The following is a 19,617-nucleotide window of genomic DNA, read 5'->3' as shown; positions in this document are numbered from 1 at the left end:
ATGTGCAGGTTAGATTATGGGGGTCAGAGGGATAGGATAGGGTTGACATGGGTAGAGTGCTCATTCGAAGGGTCAGTGCAGACTTGTTGGGCCAAATGGTCTCCTTCTGCCCCAAAGGTATTCTATGATTCTATGGCACAGGGAATGTAAACTACTGAGTGTGCACTCTGGGTTCACTGTTACCTGGCAACCTCCAGTGAAGGATTGCCTTCAAACTCCTCCAACTCCACCACTGGAAATATCTGTGACACGTCTGTGACGCTCCCTGAGACCCATCGAGAGAGGGGTAGTGGAATCATCACTGGACTAGGAATCCTGAGGCCGAGGCTAATGTTCAGTTGGTGGAATTTAAATTAAGGTAATAATCTGGTATTGCAAAACTAGTCTCAGCAATGGTGAACACGAAACCATTCTCAATTATCATAAAGAAACGGGAAGGAAATCCGCTGTCCTTAACCGGTCTGGCCTACATGTGACTCCAGACCCACAGCGATGCGGTTGACTGTTGACTGCCCTCTGAAATTACCGAACAAGCCACTCAGTTCATGGGCAATTAGGGATGGGCAACAAATGCTGGCCTTACCAGTGACACCCGCAACCCTTGAAATATATATATTTTTAAATGTCCATGGTGTTATATTCCTTGTCTTGTACTCCAAGGTAGCCAGAGATGTAGTGTTGACAAAGAATATAAAACTAAGTTTAAATCAAAACTAATTTATCTTACACTACTAAACTTGATTAGGTTTGCATACTTTACTGAGTAACAGATAAGAAAATAATACTACTCAATCGACTAATTTAGCAATCAATAATCTCTCTAATTTATTATTTTTTTAATAAATATTTTATTGAAAATTTTTGGTCAACCAACACAATACATTGTGTATCCTTTACACAATATTATAACAACACAAATAACAATGACCTATTTTATAAACAAAAAATGAATAACTAATAAATAACAAAAATGAAAACTAACCCTAATTGGCAACTGCCTTATCACAAGTAACACTCTCCAAAAATATAATTTAACAGTCCAATATATAATTATCTGTCGCAACGACCTATACTTATTATACAGTATATATTAACAACCCTGAGAGTCCTTCTGGTTCCTCCTCCCCCCCCCTCCCCCCCCCCACCCCCCCTCCCCCCTCCCCCTCCCCCCCCCCCCGATCCTGGGCTGCTGCTGCTGCCTTCTTTTTTCCATTCCATCTATCTTTCTGCGAGGTATTCGACGAACGGTTGCCACCGCCTGGTGAACCCTTGAGCCGACCCCCTTAGAACAAACTTAATCCGCTCTAGCTTTATAAACCCTGCCATGTCATTTATCCAGGTCTCCACCCCCGGGGGCTTGGCTTCTTTCCACATTAACAATATCCTGCGCCGGGCTACTAGGGACGCAAAGGCCAAAACATCGGCCTCTCTCGCCTCCTGCACTCCCGGCTCTTGTGCAACCCCAAATACAGCCAACCCCCAGCTTGGTTCGAACCGGACCCCCACTACTTTTGAAAGCACCTTTGTCACCCCCATCCAAAACCCCTGTAGTGTCGGGCATGACCAAAACATATGGGTATGATTTGCTGTGCTTCTCGAGCACCTCGCACACCTATCCTCCACCCCAAAAAATTTACCGAGCCGTGCTCCAGTCATATGCGCCCTGTGTAATACCTTAAACTGAATCAGGCTTAGCCTGGCACACGAGGACGACGAGTTTACCCTGCTTAGGGCATCTGCCCACAGCCCCTCCTCGATCGCCTCTCCCAGCTCTTCTTCCCATTTCCCTTTTAGTTCATCTACCATAGTCTCCCCTTCGTCCCTCATTTCCCTATATATATCTGACACCTTACCATCCCCCACCCATGTCTTTGAGATCACTCTGTCCTGCACCTCTTGTGTCGGGAGCTGCGGGAATTCCCTCACCTGTTGCCTCGCAAAAGCCCTCAGTTGCATATACCTGAATGCATTCCCTTGGGGCAACCCATATTTCTCGGTCAGCGCTCCCAGACTCGCGAACTTCCCATCCACAAACAGATCTTTCAGTTGCGTTATTCCTGCTCTTTGCCACATTCCATATCCCCCATCCATTCCCCCCGGGGCAAACCTATGGTTGTTTCTTATCGGGGACCCCCCCAAGGCTCCAGTCTTTCCCTATCCCGTCTCCACTGTCCCCAAATCTTCAGTGTAGCCACCACCACCGGGCTTGTGGTGTAGTTCCTCGGTGAGAACGGCAATGGGGCTGTCACCATAGCCTGTAGGCTAGTCCCCCTACAGGACGCCCTCTCTAATCTCTTCCACGCCGCTCCCTCCTCCTCTCCCATCCACTTACTCACCATTGAAATATTAGCGGCCCAATAATACTCACTTAGGCTCGGTAGTGCCAGCCCCCCCCTATCCCTGCTACGCTGTAAGAATCCCTTCCTCACTCTCGGGGTCTTCCCGGCCCACACAAAACCCATGATGCTCTTTTCAATCCTTTTAAAAAAAGCCTTCGTGATCACCACCGGGAGGCACTGAAACACAAAGAGGAATCTCGGGAGGACCACCATCTTAACCGCCTGCACCCTCCCTGCCAGTGACAGGGATACCATATCCCATCTCTTAAAATCCTCCTCCATTTGTTCCACCAACCGCGTTAAATTTAACCTATGCAATGTGCCCCAATTCTTGGCTATCTGGATCCCCAGGTAACGAAAGTCCCCTGTTACCTTCCTCAACGGTAGGGCCTCTATTTCTCTACTCTGCTCCCCTGGATGCACCACAAACAACTCACTTTTCCCCATGTTCAATTTATACCCTGAAAAATCCCCAAACTCCCCAAGTATCCGCATTATTTCTGGCATCCCCTCCACCGGGTCTGCCACGTATAGTAGCAAATCGTCCGCATACAAAGATACCCGGTGTTCTTCTCCTCCTCTAAGTACTCCCCTCCACTTCTTGGAACCCCTCAATGCTATCGCCAGGGGCTCAATCGCCAGTGCAAACAATAATGGGGACAGAGGGCATCCCTGCCTTGTCCCTCTATGGAGTCGAAAATATGCAGATCCCCGTCCATTCGTGACCACGCTCGCCATCGGGGCCCTATACAACAGCTGCACCCATCTAACATACCCCTCTGCAAAACCAAATCTCCTCAACACCTCCCACAAATAATCCCACTCCACTCTATCAAATGCTTTCTCGGCATCCATCGCCACCACTATCTCCGCTTCCCCCTCTGGTGGGGGCATCATCATTACCCCTAACAGCCTCCGTATATTCGTGTTCAGCTGTCTCCCCTTCACAAACCCAGTTTGGTCCTCGTGGACCACCCCCGGGACACATTCCTCTATTCTCATTGCCATTACCTTGGCCAGGATCTTGGCATCTACATTTAGGAGGGAAATAGGTCTATAGGACCCGCATTGTAGCGGGTCCTTTTCCTTCTTTAAGAGAAGCGATATCGTTGCTTCAGACATAGTCGGGGGCAGTTGTCCCCTTTCCTTTGCCTCATTAAAGGTCCTCGTCAATACCGGGGCGAGCAAGTCCACATATTTTCTATAGAATTTGACTGGGAATCCATCCGGTCCCGGGGCCTTTCCCGCCTGCATGCTCCTAATTCCTTTCACCACTTCTTCTACCTCGATCTGTGCTCCCAGTCCCACCCTTTCCTGCTCTTCCACCTTGGGAAATTCCAGCCGATCCAAGAAGCCCATCATTCTCTCCCTCCCATCCGGGGGTTGAGCTTCATATAAATTTTTATAAAATGTCTTGAACACTACATTCACTCTCTCCGCTCCCCGCTCCATCTCTCCTTCCTCATCCCTCACTCCCCCTATTTCCCTCGCTGCTCCCCTTTTCCTCAATTGGTGTGCCAGCAACCTGCTCGCCTTCTCCCCATATTCGTACTGTACACCCTGTGCCTTCCTCCATTGTGCCTCTGCAGTGCCCGTAGTCAGCAAGTCAAATTCTACATGTAGCCTTTGCCTTTCCCTGTACAGTCCCTCCTCCGGTGCTTCCGCATATTGTCTGTCCACCCTCAAAAGTTCTTGCAGCAACCGCTCCCGTTCCTTACTCTCCTGCTTCCCTTTATGTGCCCTTATTGATATCAGCTCCCCTCTAACCACCGCCTTCAACGCCTCCCAGACCACTCCCACCTGGACCTCCCCATTATCATTGAGTTCCAAGTACTTTTCAATGCACCCCCTCACCCTTAGACACACACCCTCATCTGCCATTAGTCCCATGTCCATTCTCCAGGGTGGGCGCCCTCCTGTTTCCTCCCCTATCTCCAAGTCTACCCAGTGTGGAGCGTGATCCGAAATGGCTATAGCCGTATACTCCGTTCCCCTCACCTTCGGGATCAACGCCCTTCCCAGCACAAAAAAGTCTATTCGCGAGTAGACTTTATGGACATAGGAGAAAAACGAGAACTCCTTACTCCTAGGTCTGCTAAATCTCCACGGGTCTACACCTCCCATCTGCTCCATAAAATCTTTAAGTACCTTGGCTGCTGCCGGCCTCCTTCCAGTCCTGGACTTCGACCTATCCAGCCCTGGTTCCAACACCGTATTAAAATCTCACCCCATTATCAGCTTTCCCATCTCTAGGTCCGGAATGCGTCCTAGCATCCACCTCATAAAATTGGCATCATCCCAGTTCGGGGCATATACGTTTACCAAAACCACCGTCTCCCCCTGTAGTTTGCCACTCACCATCACGTATCTGCCCCCGTTATCCGCCACTATAGTCTTTGCCTCGAACATTACCCGCTTCCCCACTAATATAGCCACCCCCCTGTTTTTCGCATCTAGCCCCGAATGGAACACCTGCCCCACCCATCCTTTGCGTAGCCTAACCTGGTCTATCAGTTTCAGGTGCGTTTCCTGTAACATAACCACATCTGCCTTAAGTTTCTTAAGGTGTGCGAGTACCCGTGCCCTCTTTATCGGCCCGTTCAGCCCTCTCACGTTCCACGTGATCAGCCGGGTTGGGGGGCTTCCTACCCCCCCCTTGTCGATTAGCCATCACCTTTTTCCAGCTCCTCACCCGGGTCCCCCAGTACGCAGACAAGGCCCGCCCCCTAATACAGACCACTACCTTCCCCCTGTCGACAGAGGCTCGCCAGGCCTTCAACCGCATCAAAGTGGATATCGCAAAGGCCACGATGCTCGCCATCGACGAGTCCCTCCCCTTCCAGGTCGAGAGCGACGCCTCCGATGTAGCTCTAGCGGCCACCCTTAACCAAGCGGGCAGACCCGTCGCCTTTTTCTCCCGAACCCTCCACGCCTCAGAAATCCGCCACTCCTCAGTTGAAAAGGAGGCCCAGGCCGTAGTAGAAGCTGTGCGACATTGGAGGCATTACCTGGCCGGCAGGAGATTCACTCTCCTCACTGACCAACGGTCGGTAGCTTTCATGTTCGATAATGCACAGCGGGGCAAAATTAAAAATGACAAGATCTTAAGGTGGAGGATCGAGCTCTCCACCTTCAACTACGAGATCTTGTACCGTCCCGGAAAGCTGAACGAGCCGTCCGATGCCCTATCCCGCGGCACTGGCGCCCACCGGCAACACGCACACCCCCCCGACACCAATCACCCCCTCCCTGCCACCGGCGCACCCAGCGACCGCCCCCTTCCCGGGAGGATCGGTCCTCCTCCCAGGTCCGACCAGGAGTGAAGCTGAAGCAGAAACCGTAAAGCTCCCGGAGACGACAAAGCTGGAACAAGCAACTGCACCACCACCGGGGCTGAGGCGATCGACAAGGAAGACCAGACCGCCCGCTCGACTCGTGGCATCGGTGTAACACAAGAATGTCGTGGACTTTAACGAGAATGTTCTTTTTCTTCTTACGAATATTGTAATTAGTTCACAAACCCTGTACATAGCCCAGTGTAGGGCACTGTAATGACATGGAAAAGTTTTTTTTCCCTCCCTGGACCAGCCTTGTAAACCCCTACCACCATGCGAAGCACCACCCCGCCGGGTTCATTTTTAACAAGGGGTGAATGTGGTAGTATGCATTAGGGGTCATGTGGGACTGTGAAGCCGTGATGCCATTGGCTGACAGATCCCGGGTCCTGGTTGGCTGTTGACCTCTAGCTCCGCCCTGAAGGCGAAGTATAAGAACCAGGAATTCTCCCCGCAGCTCCAGTCTGTTGCTGAACTGCGGGGAACAAGTCACGCTTAATAAAGCCTCATCGACTTCATCTCTATTCGTCTCTCGTAAGTCTTTGTGCGCTACACACACATCCAGACATAAGAACAGCTTCTACCCCACAGCTACTAGACTCCTCAACGACTCTCCCTGGGACTGATCTGTTCCCTGTAAGAACACTATCTATGACGTCCTCTGTTGCTCTTGTTTGGCCCTAGTTCCGCACTGTAACCAATCACTGTTTGTTGATGTACCATTTGTCAATGTACTCTGTTGATTATTCTTTTGTCTACTATGTACGTACTGTGTACGTTTCCTTGGCCGCAGAAAAATACATTCCCCTCTACTTCGGTACATGTGACAATAAATATCAATCAATCAATCAAGGCTAATGGTACGTTGGCCTTCAGTGCGAAAGGATGTGTTGTTGCAATTATGCACGGCCTTGGTGAGGCCACACCTGGAGTATTGTGTGCAGTTTTGGTCTCCTTATCATGAGGAAGGATGTTCTTCCTCTCGAGGGAGTGCAGTGAATGCTTACCAGACTGATTCCAGGGATGGCAGGACTGTCGTATGAGGAGAGATTGACAGGTTAGGATTGTTCACGCTGGAGTTCAGAAGAATGAGGAGGGATCTCATAGAGACTCATAAAATTCTTACAGAACTAGACAGGGTAGATGCAGGGAAGATGTTACCAATGATAGGTGTGTCCAGAACCAGGGATCACAGTCTGAGGATTCAGGGTAAACCATTTCGGACAAAGATGAGGAGACATTTCTTCACACAAAGAGGGGTGAGCGTGTGGAATTCATTACCACAGGAGGTAGTTGATGCTAATCATTGAATGTATTCAAGAGGCGGCTGGATATAGGACTTGGAGTGAATGGGATCAAAGGCTATGGGGAGAAAGCAGGATTAGGCTATTGAGTTGGATGATCAGCCATGATCGTGATAAATGGTGGAGCAGGCTTGAAGGGTTAAAAGGCCTCCTCCTGCTCCTCTCTTCTATGTATCTATGTAAATTCCCCTGCTGGCGTCTTTCACCAACATTCTCCAGCTGTTGGGCCATTTACTCTCGCAACAGTGGCTCCCTTGTGCATGTACGCCTCCCTTCATAACGGCAAAGTCTTTTGTCATGACAGGTCCACTCTGTGAAATCCTTGATCTAAAAACCTCCACCCTACTAATTCTGCCACATCTGTGGTCCAGTTGGCTGCTCTCTCACCTCCGCCTGGGCTCATGTCTTCGCCCAGAAACCTGAACACAAAATTGAGGTTGGCGCACCCAGAGCAATTCTCTGTTGTGTGGATTACCAACAAAAAGGACCCACCAACAGATAGCTCTAAGTTCCACAATCAAATTGGCCAACCAGTAGATGCACAACTGTAACCTGGGATTCACCTTTAACACTTGTCATTCGAGATTTTTTATTAAACTCAAACTCCACCATGTGCCAGGGTGGGATTTGAACCTGGGCCAATTAATTACTAGTCCAGTGACAATACCACCATGCCATCGCCTCCCCACTGGCACTTTACCAAACACCTTTTGGAAATCCATGTACACCGCATCTCTTACATTACCCTCGTCAACCCTCTCTGTTACCTTATCAAAACAAATCAATCAGTAGTTAAACAAGATTTGCCCTTACTCTTAACAAATCCATGCTGACTTTCTTTAAATTCATCCACATTTCTTCAAGTGACTGTAAACTTTGCCTTGCATTAACATTTCAAAACATTCCCCACCACCTGATTGGTCTGAGCTTCCCCTAGAACCCTTGGTGAGATCTCGGGCATACTGTGTACAGTTTGGTTCCCATATTTGAAAAAGAAGATCTTGGAATCCCTACAGTGCAGAAATTGGCCATTCGGCCCATCGACATAATTGGATTTGAAGCAGGGCAGGGGAGGTTCATTTGACTCATAGTCGGGATGAAGGGCTGTGAAGAAACCCTCCTGAGGGGACTTAACAGGATGGATAACAGTCAGATGTTTCGACTTGTGGAGCTGATGAGGACAAGAGGACACAGTTTAAGAGTTTATGAGGAGAACTTTTTACTCTCAGAGGGTCGTTAGTCTGGAATTCTCTCCCTGGGAGTCTAGTGGGGATTGGGTCATTGAATATATTTAAGACAGGGTTAGGAAGATTTTTAATAGACAAGGGCAGCACGGTAGCATTGTGGATAGCACAATTGCTTCACAGCTCCAGGGTCCCAGGTTCGATTCCGGCTTGGGTCACTGTCTGTGTGGAGTCTGCACGTCCTCCCCGTGTGTGCGTGGGTTTCCTCCGGGTGCTCTGGTTTCCTCCCACAGTCCAAAGATGTGCAGGTTAGGTGGATTGGCCATGATAAATTGCCCTTAGTGTCCAAAATTGCCCTTAGTGTTGGGTGGGGTTACTGGGTTATGGGGATAGGGTGGAGGTGTTGACCTTGTGTAGGGTGCTCTTTCCAAGAGCTGGTGCAGACTCGATGGGCCGAATGGCCTCCTCCTGCACTGTAAATTCTATGAAGGGAGTCAAGGGTTATGGAAGGCTGAGAGGAAACTGGGGTTGAAACTAAAGCCAGTCTGCTGTGGCATTATTGAATAGCAAAGCAAATTGAAAGCGGGACGGCCTACTCCTGTTCCTCAGTCCTACGTTCCCTATAAGAACATAAGAACATAAGAACTAGGAGCAGGAGTAGGCCATCTGGCCCCTCGAGCCTGCTCCGCCATTCAATGAGATCATGGCTGATCTTTTGTGGACTCAGCTCCACTTTCCGGCCCGAACACCATAACCCTTAATCCCTTTATTCTTCAAAAAACTATCTATCTTTATCTTGAAAACATTTAATGAAGGAGCCTCTACTGCTTCACTGGGCAAGGAATTCCATAGATTCACAACCCTTTGGGTGAAGATGTTCCTCCTATGCTCAGTCCTAAATCTACTTCCTCTTATTTTGAGGCTATGCCCCCTCGTTCTGCTTTCACCCGCCAGTGGAAACAACCTGCCCGCATCTATCCTATCGATTCCCTTCATAATTTTATATGTTTCTATAAGATCCCCCCTCATCCTTCTAAATTCCAACGAGTACAGTCCCAGTCTACTCAACCTCTCCTCGTAATCCAACCCCTTCAGCTCTGGGATTAACCTAGTGAATCTCCTCTGCACACCCTCCAGTGCCAGTACGTCCTTTCTCAAGTAAGGAGACCAAAACTGAACACAATACTCCAGGTGTGGCCTCACTAACACCTTACACAATTGCAGCATAACCTCCCTAGTCTTAAACTCCATCCCTCTAGCAATGAAGGACAAAATTCCATTTGCCTTCTTAATCACCTGTTGCACCTGAAAACTAACTTTCTGCAACTCATGCACGAGCACACCCAGGGCTCTCTGCACAGCAGCATGTTTTAATATTTTATCATTTAAATAATAATCCCTTTTGCCGTTATTCTTACCAAAATGGTTAACCTCACATTTGTCAACATTGTATTCCATCTGCCAGACCCTAGCCCATTCACTTAGCCTGTCCAAATCCCTCTGCAGACTTCCAGTATCCTCTGCACTTTTTGCTTTACCTCTTATCTTAGTGTCGCCTGCAAACTTGGACACATTGCCCTTGGTCCCCAACTCCAAATCATCTATGTAAATTGTGAACAGTTGTGGGCCCAACACTGATCCCTGAGGGACACCACTAGCTACTGATTGCCAACCAGAGAAACACCCATTAATCCCCACTATTTGCTTTCTATTAATTAACCAATCCTCTATCCATGCTCCTACTTTCCCCTTAATGCCATGCATCTTTATCTTATGCAACAACCTTTTGTGTGGCACCTTGTCAAAGGCTTTCTGGAAATCCAGATATACCACATCCATTGGCTCCCCGTTATCTACCGCACTGTTAATGTCCTCAAAAAATTCCACCAAATTAGTTAGGCATGACCTGCCCTTTATGAACCCATGCTGCGTCTGTCCAATGGGACAATTTCCATCCAGATGCCTCGCTATTTCTTCCTTGATGATAGATTCCAGCATCTTCCCTACTACCGAAGTTAAGCTCACTGGCCTATAATTACCCACTTTCTGCCTACCTCCTTTTTTAAACAGTGGTGTCACGTTTGCTAATTTCCAATCTGCCGGGACCACCCCAGAGTCTAGTGAATTTTGGTAAATTATCATGAATGCATTTGCAATTTCCCTAGCCATCTCTTTTAGCACTCTGGGATGCATTCCATCAGGGCCAGGAGACTTGTCTACCTTTAGCCCCATTAGCTTGCCCATCACTACCTCCTTGGTGATATCAATCCTCTCAAGGTCCTCACCTGTCATAGCCTCATTTCCATCAGTCACTGGCATGTTATTTGTGTCTTCCACTGTGAAGACCGACCCAAAAAACCTGTTCAGTTCCTCAGCCATTTCCTCATCTCCCATTATTAAATCTCCCTTCTCATCCTCTAAAGGACCAATATTTACCTTAGCCACTCTTTTTTGTTTTATGTATTTGTAGAAACTTTTACTATCTGTTTTTATATTCTGAGCAAGTTTACTCTCATAATCTATCTTACTCTTCTTTATAGCTTTTTTAGTAGCTTTCTGTTGCCCCCTAAAGATTTCCCAGTCCTCTAGTCTCCCACTGATCTTTGCTACTTTGTATGTTTTTTCCTTCAATTATGTAGGCATGTTCCTTTTTTTAGAACAATGGTGTAACATTAGCACAGGGCTAAATCGCTGGCTTTAAAAGTAGACCAAAGCAGGCCAACAGCACGGTTCAATTCCTGTACTAGCCTCCCCGAACAGGCGCTGGAATGTGGCGACTAGGGGCTTTTCACAGTAACTTCATTTGAAGCCTACTTGTGACAATAAGCGATTTTCATTCATTTCATTTGCAATTCCGCAGTCGCGTGAAAGAATCATTCACATTGTTCCATCTTGTAATTGTAGAGTGTTATAACCGGCACGAGACCTATGGGATCCCTGTGAGTCTTGTTGAGTGTGAGCTTCCCCATTGAGGGGCAGGGGCCATGGACACTGTGTATAAAAGCTGGGCCTGAATGGGATCTAAGCAGAGAAGTCCTAACTGGGACCTGTGTACGGCGTGCAAATATTTTCTTGTTCAATAAACAAACGGTTTCTTTTAGCCTCGCATGTGGACTCCTCTCCGGACACAATTAAGAGAAATTCAAATCATGCTGTGAAAAGACTGAAAAAAGATTGACAGTGGCAGGCCTGTAATACAGGGTTAACTACAGTCTTCATTGAGGCCAGCTTGCATGCGCTGACATTTAGATACACTTTATCACTCCAAAGTGGGCGACTCAATAACTTCTTTTATACCTTGTTCACCCGAAATGTCAATGTTTGTGGAACTCGAGAGAGAGTGAGATGTCAGAATACAGATATTTTTACTGATCTGATCACCCTGATAGAGACGGCAAGAGATACATGTGGAGGCTAGAAACTAGAAACAGTATAAATGAGATGAGATAATCACCAAAGGAAGAAAGAAATTGGAGGAGAATGTTGAAGTCAATTAATTTGTAATGTACAGTTCTGCTACAGCAGCATCTTACTGTTCCCTTTGATGTGTTGGTTCATATAACCTTTAATAAATCTTCCTGCATTTTTGATGTACAAAATTATTCTACAGGCAGAGGATTGCAGCCTTTCGTAGTATGCTGTGACAAAAAAATAGTTTTTCTAACAGTGTGATGCTGTTTTGGTTCTGTGTCAATGCCAACTTTATGAGGACAGAAATGGGGCTGGATTTTCTGGTCGCCGAAATCACGTTTGGCGATCGGCCGGAGAATCAAGTGTCCCGACCGAATCGGGGCCGGCGCCGCTTTCGTGATTCTCCGCCCCCTCCAAAGCGGCGTACGCGCGACGTATCGACGCCCTCAGGGCATTGCCTGAGACCCGCCTCCTGATGCCCCTCCCCCGTCCGGGCAACTTCCCGACGGCGTCGGTCGCGTGTGGTCTGAACCGTCGGGAACTCGGCGTGGCGGTTGCGGGCTCAGTCCAGCGCCGCCACAGTCGGGGGGGGTTGCCGATTCACGGGCAGGGGGGACTTTATCAGGGGCTGGGAGCAGTGTGGGGGTGGTGGTCCGGGGCGGGCGAGCCGGCCAAAGAGGTGGCACTATTTAGCGGACCGAGACCGCGAGCGGCCTCCGCCATGTAGCACGGCGCGGCCGCTGTAGGCTGCCGGCTGTGCATGCGCGGCCACGGACCCGGCAATTCTCCGGGCCGTATCGGCAGCTGGAGCCGGGTGCTTTCCGCTGCCGGCGTGCTAGCCCCTCACCAAACGCAGGATCGATAGCCGTTTTCAGCCATTGTTTTCTGACGTAAAACACCACCGTTCCCACGCCGTAGTGGGGACAGAGCCCCAAAATCGGATAATCCAGCCCATGGAATCTTATTTCCGCCCAATTCTGGGCAGAAAGCAAAGACAGTTTTAGTGTGGACTAGCATGCCATGCCCGACCAGTGTCAGAAATGTATTTGACGCCGTTCTGAATCTGCTCCTGTTATTACCCTGGAGATGTCGGGGCAGCACGGTAGCATTGTGGATAGCACAATTGCTTCACAGCTCCAGGGTCCCAGGTTCGATTCCGGCTTGGGCCACTGTCTGTGCGGAGTCTGCACATCCTCCCCGTGTGTGCGTGGGTTTCCTCCGGGTGCTCCGGTTTCCTCCCACAGTCCAAAGATGTGCAGGTTAGGTGGATTGGCCATGATAAATTGCCCTTAGTGTCCAAAATTGCTCTTTGGGTTGGGTGGGGTTACTGGGTTATGGGGATAGGGTGGAGGTGTGGACCTTGGGTAGGGTGCTCTTTCCAAGAGCCGGTGCAGACTCGATGGGCCGAATGGCCTCCTTCTGCACTGTAAATTCTATGATCATCTATGTCGCTTACCTCACCCTAAATCGGGGCTGGATTCTCCGCCGGTGGGATGCTCCATTTTGCCGGCAGCCCGGGGGTTACCCAATGGCGTGGGGCAATGGGAAACCCCATTGACCAGCCGGCGCAATGGAGCATCCTGCTGGCGGGGTGAAATAGAAATATGGCATGCGGGGCGGAGAAGCCAGCCCCAGGCCTTTCGACCCTTGCATTTTCTAGCCATTCCTGAATTTGTGCTGGGCTGCTAGGTGCAGCAGGCACTGTAGCTGTCCTGTCCGGATTTTACCAGATTGGATAAAGCCTAACAACTGATTGCCCTTAAAAAAAAAGATGAATGAAGTCATAGAATTGTTCCAGCACAGAGGGAGCCCATTCGGCCCATCATGCCCATGCCGGCTCTCTGTCAGAGCTATTCCACACGCAACCCTCCAAACCTTTTCAGAAGATCATCTGATTCTCTTTTGAAAGCCATGATTGAATCTGCCTCCACCACACTCTCAGGCAGCATGTTCCAGATCTTAACACTCGCTGTGTAAAAAAGGTTGTTTTCACGTCACCGTTGGACCTTTTGTCATTCTCCTTATATCAATGTAATCTGGATCTTGCCTCTCCCACCAATTCGAAAGGTTTCTATCCTCCATCTGGGCCCCTGAGTTCGAAAACCTCAATCAAATCTCCTCTCGATCTTGCCTTCACTAAAAAGAACAACCTGGGTTTGCTTTATCTCTTGTTTTTAAAGGTACCTTGATGTTGAGTCAGCAGGAACAGGAGTGTGGGCCAGTTCAGGCCCGCAGCCATCCCCTTTTATATTCTCCTTGACCTCCTTGCCCCCTTCCCAGCACTGAAATGAGTCCAACTGTTGGAGCTGTAATGTCCCAGAATTGACATTATGCTACCCGACCAAGATGCCTGTGGGACACATGATAGAGTCGGAAGGTCACGAGACTTATTGAAACAAGTCCTGAGGATCGAAGACAATCAGGCTGCTGGATGATCCATTCAGGTACAGGCAGGGTCAGCGCTCCCACTTGGTGAACTGGTTGGTTGCCAAAGGCAGCAGTAACCATCACAGGCCGACACCACAGCAGAAAAACTGAAGTCTGAATTCTAAAACTGTAAAAATGATATCGATATCACGTTATTAATGAGCATGAGTAACTTTACTGAGTGCCCGAAGACAGGACACTGTGCTGTTTCAGTTCAGTCCCTCCTTCTTCCCTACGTGCTCCTCTGGACCTTTCTAGCAGCTATGGCAGTGAGCAACTCTTCCTGCCCCTGCAACCTCCTGCGCATTCTTGAAGCCTCCCAACCATTTCCTTCAACATGCATTTACTCACAGACTATCCAATTGCTCCCGCTTCCTACTCCCATCAGGGTGATGTTTTGCGATGTAAGTTGAGGTTGAGGCAAATGTGTGGGAACTTAAGTTGCCGTAGTCCCAGATGACCATAGGTTGCCTCCCCCTTCAGGGGGAGAGCTGACAGGTCGTGATTTAACCTGCGGGTCACCACACCTCAGGCGAAGGGCAAGGTTGAGAAGGCCCATGTATAACCTCAGCCAGTGCGGGAATTGAAGCCAAGCTGCTGGCCTTGCTCTGCATCATGAATCAGTCCAACCAACTGAGTTGAACTGGCCCCCTGGTTCTGAAATAATTATGGTGCTGGAGGAGCAGATCGATGGGATGGGATTTGGGAGGCTGTGACCGCTGCAAACGCAGGTCGTGGATAACATCTACCCCCATCTAATTTTAATTGATCCTAGAAACAGTGTGGATATTTCTTGAATCAGAAAGTGCAGCAGCTGCAGGTAGATGATTGTTAATATCGATTGGGTTGCACCACATACGGGTCTGAGTCTGGGAGCACTGTCCAGACCATGGGCTGGATTCTCTGCCGGCAGGATGCTCTGTTTTGCGGGCAGCCCGGGGTTTTCCTGACGGCATGGGACTGCCCCACAATGGGAAACCCCATCGACCAGCCGGCGTAACGGAGCATCCCGCTGGCGAGGTGAAACAGAAATGTGGCACAGCGGAGGATCCAGCCCCATATTTCTACCTGGGGAAAATTAATCTTCATTGCAAATACCAGGAAAGACCTCATAGAATCATAGAATTCTTACAGTGCACAAGGAGGCCATTTGGTCCACCGACCCTTTGTAAAAAGCACAATACCTAGGTCCACGACCCCACCCTTTCCCCACAACCCCACCTAACCTTTTGGACACCAAGGGGTAATTTATCATAGCCAAGCCACCTAACCTGCACATCTTTGGACTGTGGGAGGAGCACCCGGAGGAAACCCACGCAGACATGGGGAGAACATGCAGACTCCACACAGACAGTCACCCAAGGCTGTAATTGAACCCGGGACCCTGACGCTGTGAGGCAGCAGTGTTAACCATTGTGCCACCGTGCCGCCATCTGTGCATGTGTCTTTTCTTTCTTTTTATTCTTTACTGGGATGTGGGTAATGCTGGCAAGGTCAGCTTTGTTGCCCATCCCAAATTGGCCTTGAACTGAATAGCTTGCTCAGCCATTTCAGAGTCAACAACATTGCTGTGGGTCTAGAGCCAGATGTAGGTCAGACCAGGCAAGGATGGCAGATTAATAATAATAATAATAATAATCTGGAGATGTTGCCCTGTGAACACCAACATTGGAGCTACTGTGAGCACTGTCATTCCTGTCTATGGTTCCCCCAATACTTCCCTACCTGTGGTGCTCTGCCTTCCCACAGCCAATCAGAAAATGAACAGCCTCTTACCTGGTCAGATGATTGGCTGCGGTGGTGTGTGGTTGCACTACAGTTCATTCTGGGAGTCTCTTAAGCAGTGCCCCACATCTCTCTGGTCTTGTATATAAATGTAAGTGGTACTTAGTTGGATATTCCTAATAGTTTGCAACAATAAATATCTTTAAAACCCCACAGAGGCCTGGGTTTTTGCCACTGCATCAGATTTTATGCTTCTGAGCTGTGGGGGACTGTATTTTGTAATGAATGGAATCTTATTTTGCCAATTAGACTATTATAGTCTTCACCTTTGCCACACTAACAGGTGCAGGTCAAGAAAGTTTGTTCACTTTGGGTATGTTTTGAAAATTGGTTAATGTACTCGCACCCACTCCATTCTGTGGAATTTTAAAGCAATGCTTGACCTGTGTATTTTTAAAAATAGGTTAGGAACTGAATTAAAATATCACAGGCAGGAAGTCAACAAGAGTGTGTTAATCAGTGCACTGTAATAGCACACACAGGAAATAACATTCAAAAGTTATTGAAGATACCTTCTTTCGCTTGCTGCTCCATGGCACCCATGTATCATTAATTGACTGACAAATGTTGACAATGTCACTCTGAAACGTCCGCCATTGACTGCAGAAGTGTGTGTGCACACCTTTGGTTGATTGGCCTTCAAATTCAAATGTAAGAAAGGCTTGCATTCATATAGCACCTCTCCCAATCCTGGGATGGCATCAAGCAATAGCAATCTACAGCCAATGAACAATCTACAGCCAATGAAGTGTTTTTGAAGTGTAATGTGCAGAGAGAAACGGGGTTAACGTTTCAAAAAGAACAATAGAATTATTGCAGTGCAGAAGGAGGCCATTCGGCCCATCAGATCTGCACCAAATCCTCTGAAAGAGCACCCTACCTAGCCTACCTAGGCCCACTCCCCTGCCTTATCTCCATAACCCCACCTTAACCTGCACAAATTTGGACTGTGAGGAAACCGGAGCATCCGGTAGAAACCCACACAGACACGGGGAGAAAATGTAAACTCCACGTAGTCATCCGAGGTTGGAATTGAGCCCAGGCCCCTGGCGCTGTGAAGCAGCAACACTAACCACTGTGCCACCGTACCCACCCCAGGTTTCAGGCCTTTCATCATAAGCAGCTAGTTTATTGCCTAAAATACCTAGCCTAAAAATTTGGGAATACCAAATGAATTAAAACCCAATAAGCCTTTTTTGACTTCATCCTACTTTTATTTTCCTATCAATATTGGGACATCCCTAGTTTTCTTGAGAAGATGATGGTAAGCCTTCTCCATGAACCTTTGTAGTCCATCTGGTGAAGGAACACCCACAATTAGAGGGAGGAGAATGTGCGGGGTAATGTTACTGGGCTAGTGACCCAGATAATGCCGTGGGGACTTGAATTCAGTTCATAAGTCTGGAACATGAAGCTATTCTCAGTAAGTGTGACCATAAAACTACCATTGCTTGTTGTCAAAACCCATCTGGTTCATGCTCTTTAGCGAAGGAAATCAGCCATCTTTGCCTGGTCCGACCTGCATGTGACTCCAGACTTACGGCTGTGTGGTTGACTCTTAACTGAAATGAAATGAAAATCACTTATTGTCACAAGTAGGCTTCAATGAAGTGACTGTGAAAACTCCCTTGTCGCCAAATTCCAGCGCCTGTTCGGGGAGGCTGTTACAGGAATTGAACCATGCTGCTGGCCTGCCTTGGTCTGCATTCAAAGCCAGCGATTTAGCCCTGTGCTAAACAGCCCCTCTGTCCTCAGAACTGTCCTCAGAAATGGCAGAGCGAGACACTCGGGGACGAGCAAGAAATGCTGACCTTTCCAGCGACGCTCACAGCAAGTGAAAGAATAAAAAGGAAAGGAGTTTCAGGATTGCGAATGAGTGGCTTGGTGGGGATGGTGTCCCCGTGTGCCCTCTTTGAGGTGAAGGGCACAAGTTTTGGAGTTTTCTTCGAAATCTGAGTGTCAACATTATACGGTCTACCTGACGAGACATAACAATGCCTCAGTTTGACTCCTCATCTACGGGACGACAGCTCTGACAATGCAATGCTCCCTGGATGTTGGCGAGCGAACCTGGATCATGCACCCAACTCAAGCTTTTGACTCAGAAAAGCCTTGCCAATTGAAGCAAGCTTTTGAATTTGGTGCACCAAATGTTGATGCTTTATAAATGTGAGTATCTTCGACTGCTTTATGTTGGAAGGAGGGCCAAAAGCTGATTAAAACGGATGAAATTTTCAGGAACAACCAGCACTCCAGATGAAAATTAGGTGGAGTTAAGCTGTTACACAATTGCTGACCTTATCCTGGGGTCTTAGGTGATTGGAGTGCTCAGTTAGATTGATCTATTTACTAATGTATCCTGTTCATCTTTTATGCAACAAATAAAGCTTCCTTTGTCCACGGTAGATGATTTGTTTATGATGCTGGCTGATCGCTTTGATGCCAGCTGTGGTTCAGTGGGTGGCACATTCACCCCTGACTCAGAACACTGTGAGCTTAAATCCCACTCCAGACACTTGAGCAGAATTCAGTGCCGACACCCTCCCCCCAGTGCCGCACTGAAGGAATGCTGCACAGTGGCCAGCACTGCTGCCTCACAGCGCCAGGGACCCGGGTTCGCTTCCGGCCTTGGGTCACCGTCTGTGTGGAGTTTACACTTTCACCCCCCTGCCTGCGAGGGTTTCCTCCCACAGTCCAAAGATGTGCAGGTTAGGTGGGTTTAAGGGGTTACAGGGATAGGGTGGGGGAGTGGACTTAGGTAGGGTACAGACCCGAGAGGCCGAATGGCCTCCTTCTGCTGTTGCTCTGTTTATTTGGTTCTAAATATGGCGGTCAATATGGTCGCCTTCCTTAATTCTAATTATGTTTGCTTTAGAGTCACCAGGTATCTTTCGATACCGCCACAAGGTTCAAACCCGAATACTGATCAAAGAGCCGATACACCAGTTAGTTAGTTCAACGTCAATACTATTTATTTACACAAACAGCAATATCTACTCATGCACGAAATACTACAGACTAAATTATCTCTAATGCTAAAGCCTATATTTATCTTCGGGTGCCCACTCAGTCAGAGGAACAATGGCCGTTGTTCGGATCTGAGGCTGCTGGGGTCGAAGTGGTAAAGGGGAACAGCTAAGGTCGACCGTCTGGTTGCGAGCGTTGAACTTGGACTTATTTGCTTCTGGTGGAGCTGGTGGACGGGTCTCTCCGCTGTGAGAGCCGATTCCAAGAGAGCGATTCGCTCTCGGGGCCTTCTTCTTATACCCGAAGGGGCTTCGCGCGAATTTTGGGCGGGACTTGGACTTGGCCCTGATCAATTGCGCCGTATCTTGATCACTCGTATTGGTCTTGACCAATAAAAGGGTGGGTGCCCTGATGGCTGGGCGGGTCCTAGGTGGCCGTTGGCCTTGCTTTGTTTACGCTTTCGGTTTGCGGAACTGGCGCCACGATGTCTGGAGCTAGATCGGTTGCTTGAGTGTCTTTCCTTTGTTCCCGGAGATGGGCCATCAATATGTTAATTGCCCTACAGTTTCAGTCCTGGGAGCTGTTTCTTCAATATGCATGCAGGCTCTGTACCTGCTTGCTTTCTTAACATTGTCCATAGTTCCCTACAGTCTTTGCGATCATCCATTTTGTATTCTGGAAGTGGCCATCCCAGATGTCAACATTGCACTGTCGGGATTTGATGGATTCCCTATTGCCTGTGGTGTTCTTTGGATAAACAGTGAGCATAAAAGATCCCGTGACATGATGTTGAAGAGCAGGGTGGGGGTTCTTTCTTGTGTCCTGCCCAATACCAATCCCTTTACCAACATCAATAAAATAGGTG

The sequence above is a fragment of the Scyliorhinus torazame genome, chromosome 7, assembly GCF_047496885.1.
Source record: "Scyliorhinus torazame isolate Kashiwa2021f chromosome 7, sScyTor2.1, whole genome shotgun sequence".
NCBI lineage: Eukaryota > Metazoa > Chordata > Chondrichthyes > Carcharhiniformes > Scyliorhinidae > Scyliorhinus > Scyliorhinus torazame.
The sequence above is the reverse complement of the archived record's forward strand: the minus strand, read 5'-3'. Positions refer to the sequence as shown.